The sequence below is a fragment of the Callorhinus ursinus genome, unplaced genomic scaffold (genome assembly GCF_003265705.2).
Source record: "Callorhinus ursinus isolate GAN/ISIS: 27379988/994484 unplaced genomic scaffold, GSC_fseal_2.0 scaffold6, whole genome shotgun sequence".
Taxonomy (NCBI): Eukaryota; Metazoa; Chordata; class Mammalia; order Carnivora; family Otariidae; genus Callorhinus; species Callorhinus ursinus.
The window spans coordinates 44,691,289-44,697,132 of record NW_027397068.1 but is presented as its reverse complement, the minus strand read 5'-3'; positions in this window follow the sequence as shown (position 1 = coordinate 44,697,132).

The window sequence follows — 5,844 nt, the reverse complement described above, 5'->3', positions numbered from 1 at the left end:
AGGGGCCTGTTGCCATGGTTTCCAAAAGTCTTTGCTGGAGGCTGAACATGCCCCGCCCTTGTGAGTCCTGGCTAAGCAATCTGCTCGCGTTTGCTCTCGGGAGCTTTTGTTCCCTGCAAGCTCTTGGTACAGCTTTGGAGGATGAGAATGAAAATGGCGGCCTCCCAATCACTGCCGGGAGGAGCCGAGAACTCAGGGCCCTGCTCCTCAGTGCGCCCCCAGAGAAAAGCAGTCACTCCCGTCTCCCCGGTCTCTGACCGCACTCCGTGCTCACCCGGCCTGTGACCGAGCGTTGCTATCTCTGGCACCCGACCCTGTGTGGAGTCTCCAAACCCAGCAGATCCCTGCGGTGCGCTCCCGCGCCGCTCCTCCCGGGGGAGGAAGGGGAGACTCCCCGGATCTGCTGCTTGTTGGGTCCCTGCTGGAGGAGCAGTGGCCCGACTGTGCCGCAGATCATGGTTTATGGCAACCCCGAGCTGAGAGCCTGCGCCTCTGCTCTGTCTCTGCAGCCGGCTTCCCTGCTCTGATACCTGGGAGCTCTGCCGCACTCAGGCACCCCCAGTCTTTCTGTGACCCCGAGGGTCCTGATACCACACTGTCCCACAAGGGTTGCACCCCCAGCCTAGCCACTGGAGCGACGTCCCTCAGCGGAGCCGACTTCTAAAAGTTCCGATTTTGTGCTCCGCGGCTCTATCACTTGCCAGAAGCGGCCGACGGAGACCCCCCTCCCCCGCCATCTATCCTCCCAAATATCACCTCGGATTCACGTCTCCGCACATCCTACCTTCCAGTAAGTGGTCGCTTCTCTGTTCAGAGAGTTGTTGCTACTCTCCTCTTTGATCTCCTGTTGAGTTCGTAGGTGTTCAGAATGGTTTGATCCCCATTCAGCTGAATTCCTGAGACCAGACGAAATTCAGGTCTCCTACACCTCCGCCATCTTGCTCCGCCCTCTTAATGTTCTATTTCTTATGCTTGTTTGTGGGTCTGTGGATTTTTTATTCTTTTTTTTTTAAAGATTTTATTTATTTATTTAATTGACAGAGAGAGAGAGACAGTGAGAGAGGGAACACAAGCAGGAGGAGGGTCAGAGGGAGAAGCAGGCTCCCCGCTGAGCAGGGAGCCCGATGCAGCGCTCGATCCCAGGACCCTGAGATCATGACCTGAGCTGAAGGCAGTCGCTTAAACCAACTGAGCCACCCAGGCGCCCCTGTTTTTTATTCTTTATATGTATTTATATGATATGTATATTATATCATATGTTATATATAGGTTTTTGTATATATGAAATATTTCATAATAAGTATAAGAAAAATGATATAAGGAAAACACTGGTATTTTATTTGATTCCAACAGAGGAAGTAGCTATTCAGCAAACCTCCCTCAAAGTACACATTATAATCCCTTGCAAGCACTTTATTTTATCGTATGTAATGTTAGTAGGCACGTACTTTTGCTCTGCTTTTGCTCTACAACTCTGTTAGTAGTCATATACATTTATCTTGCTGGAATGCATTTTTCCCTTAGGATAATCTCATAAATGTTTTCAGATATTTATCCCACATACTAATAAAATATAATAAACACATTTTCCTCAGCACGTTTCTTAAAATGCTCCCAAATCTTTTTGTTAAAAATAAATGCCTTCTACATTGTATGTCAAACTCTTATCTTATGCAGTATCCAAAGGAAAAGCTAAACTCTTTAGTCAGTGTTATCAAAGTATTTAATAAATAACGGTATTTATACATTTTTAGACATAACCCTGATATTTAATTGAATTCATTTTATTTCCTTTTGTGCAATATGAGGAAACCTCAAGCTTGGGTTGAATATTTGCAATGTATGTTAAGATACATGAAGAATTCTTATTTCTAAGTTAGAGGTTCATAGTGAAATAGTAGCAAAAATATTTTAAGTGGTCATATTCTTGGCTAGACCAATAGTGTGCTATTCGAGGAGAATGGCCAAATCATTTCTCATCTCTCTTACATGGAAATAATTCCCTGATAGTAATTTCATCTGGATTACTGGTTCGTATATTTAAAGTATTAAAAAGTAAAAGCTACCCATATATTTTTTCTCATTTAGATTCTAAAAGTCTAAAATATTAATTCACTTTATCAGAATTTGTTACAAATATGTTTCCTTTATGAGAGTGGGAATTAGACCCTATATTTTGTTTTATGTCACTTTTGGTGATTTTTGTCATTGTGGTTTGTGTTTGAGTAACTGAATTATTTCATTTTGGTATGGGTATGGAAAGATGTACTCAAAATACTACTATATCCTATCCTCACAACAAAGTCATGGGGAAGGGAAATTTTGAACATGGGTTTACAAAGTCTTGGAACAACTTGATAACCCAGGACTAATAACCCACAAGCCATGGAAATTAGAGGTGAAGCTAGACTTCAAATAAATCTATATATCCAGGACTGTTAAAGTGGGGGAATAAATAAAACTGCTAAACAGGTGCTTTCAAATTCTGTATAGATACTAATACTGGGAGTTTGGGCATAGGAAACTGGAATTTGTGGGGAATTCTCCAAATCATAAAGTTTTCTTATATTTTAAAATGGTAATTTATTTATATGCTTGAAAATAATAATAAATGCCCTAATAATAGTGAATCATTTTTTGTGACAGAGTTTTAGTTTTAGAGGGTTTTAGTTAAAAAATAGAGATATGATAATAAATGCGTGGTTTATTAATCTTAAGAGACAATATATTGTGATAAAATTTAAAAATGATGTCTACTTGAAATAGATATTTGATTATTAGAAAAAAAGTTAAGGAAGGGAACATTTAATGAAATAAATGTTACATAAAAATCATTAAAAATTAAATGATAATAACACATTTATTATTTAAGACTTATTATTCTTAAAATCAAATTTTACAAAACACAAGGCAGTAATTGTCCTCATCCATAATCTTGATCTTTGTTCTGAGACAAATATTCCAGGCATAGAAAATGTTGTGTTGTTGTCGGTTGAATTATTAAGATGAATTTTTAGGGTACATGTTTGTTTCCTATAGACTAATTTTTCCATTTTAACAGTGAAAATATTTTGTTGGCTTGATTTTGGTCTTGCATTGATATTGCTTAGGCTGTATTAGATTTTAGATCAGTTTCTGATTTCATTTTGGGGTATTCAACAACATTGACGTCTATTCAACAACGTCTTCTTTTTGCATTTCTTCTGTTAAAGTAGCTACAAAGAGCTATAGCCTAGAGCAAATACTTAATCACTGGAAATGCCAGGCAACATTACTAAGATACTGTAACATTCCAGCCTCTGAGGGAGGTTAACAGTACTCCACAGAATCATATGCCAAAATTGACAACTAAAAGCTTTTAATGCTTCTGAAGCTTGATATTTTGGGAACATTATTCATCAATTTGTATGAAGTAAACTATGCATGTAAACTTGTTAATTTTAATTTCATTTGCAAGAATACCTCACCGTTAACAGCAATCAGGGCCACAAACACCCAATTATAATCTGGCAACAGCAACAAGAAAGCATGAATGATTAGATTTGGCTGCTTCTCTCCTACCTGCTCCTGTTCTGATTCATAGATATGTCTGCCTTAAAGTTTGACTCAGTTATGTCAAAACATAGGTTTAACTAAGTTATGAAGAAGGAGAATGCCTACGTTTTCCCCTGATTTCTGCAAGTATGAAACTTACTGATACTTATTTTAAAATATTATTTCAAATGTCTTGCTCAATAAATTCATTTTAGGATACCAACCATTTATGTTATTTCTACAGAGTATATTTAAGCCAATCATAAATGGGAATTTTAGTAAAATTTTTTAATTTGATTTTTGTATTGAATAATATGCCCAGAATTGTAATCCATATTTTAAACTATCCTAATTTATTTTCTCTGAATTAATTGAAAATTTTCCCCATTGGAAAAAAGGAAGCTCAATTTTTATTTTTAAATGTTTCTGTGACAATTAGGTTCCTATTCTAAGAGCTGGCAGCTCTATTAATTACTTTTAATGATAAAATTACACTGATCTATTTAGCCATTCAATTAAGACAAAAAGCTTAACAATCTTTCAGATTTCATTAACTACTTTTAATGATAAAATTATACTGATCTATTAGCCACATAATTAAGATAAAAATCTAAAAATCTTTTAGATTTTCATTACCTATTTTTAGAAACTTTCTGGACAATAAGAATGGCATGGAACTTAAAACATATTGTGTCAATAATTAATTAATTCTCGGGCGTCTGGGTGGCTCAGTTGGTTAGGCGACTGCCTTCGGCTCAGGTCATGACCTTGGAGTTCCGGTATCGAGTCCCGCATCGGGCTCCCCGCTCAGCGGGGAGTCTGCTTTTCCCTATGGCCTTCCCCCCTCTCATGCTCTCTCTCTCTATCTCATTCTCTCTCTCAAATAAATAAATAAAAAATCTTTTAAAAAAAATAATTCTTGTCTTATAATACAAAAGGTAAGAACAAATTTTTGAAAAATGTTAAAGCAAATTTATTTTATTTTATTTTATTTTATTTTATTTTATTTTATTTTATTTTATGTACCATGTCATTATTTTTAATGTCCAGCATTCATAATACGAGGGCCAAAGCTTTCTCTCCAACTCAAGTTAATACATTTTCGATTGGCTTGTGAGGCCAATAGGGACACTTCTTTTCTAATTTGGTTTCTGGGAAGACTTCATTCCAGTCCTCAATGGTCATCTGATCAAATGGAATTATGTTCATCTTCTCCAGCTCTTTTTCATATTCCTCAATCCTGGCCTTTGAGAGAGACAAAAAGTCAGCACAACTGTTCACATCTTCATTTTCTTCAGCAACCACCCGAATAACATATTTATCCTTGGCACAGGAACCTTCAGGGCATTAAACTTCTTCTAAAAGTCATCTACCTAGCCAGCCTTCGCCACATTGGCCTTGTTGTAAGCCCAGTCGATAGCAGCTGGTTTCTCAGGGAGAGTAGCCAACCTGGAGGTAAGTGTCTCTTCCCAAGATTTCAGGGTGTTAGCAATGGCCTTCTGGTTTCGGGGTATGATCTCCCCAAAAGCTACCCAGTCAATGGCTTTTTTTTTTTTATTTTTAGGAAACCCAGTCAATGGCTTTTACAGCAAGTTTTCACCCCGCCATCTTGAGATCTTTCATGGATGGCCCACAGTCCACAGCAGCAGGGAATGGCTAAACCAAATTTATTTCAATTAATTTATATCACCATTAAATAAGTATAAAGCATGAGAGTAAAAGAAAAGACAAAGAAAAATGGAGTATATTTTTATATTTATTTTTACAACAGCTTCGTTGAGATATAATTGACATACAATAAACTGCACATATTTACAATGGAAAGTTTGATTAATTTGGACTATATTTAAACCCTAAAACCATCATCTCAATCAACATGATGAACCTATCCATAATGCCAAAAAATTTCCTCATGTACTTTTGTATTTGTTCCTCCCACTTTTCTCTGTTGCTTCTTTCTGTCCCTTTCTGACTGCTTTCTGTCTTCTATCACTATAAATCAGTTTGTATTTTCCAGACTTTGTATAAGTGGAGTCAAGGAGTCTATACTTTTCTCTTTTACTTTCATATTAGTGTAATTATTTTGAGAGTCATACATGCTATATTGCATATATAAATTGCTTAACCTTTATTTTGCTGAGCAGTGTTCCACTATGTCGCTATACCACAAGTTGTTTTATTCATTCACCTGTTGATGGACATTTAGATTATTTCCAGTTTTTGGCTATTACAAATAGAGCTACTAGGAACAACCATCTACAAGTTCTTCTATGGATATATGCTTCTATTTCTGATGGGTAAATATCTAGG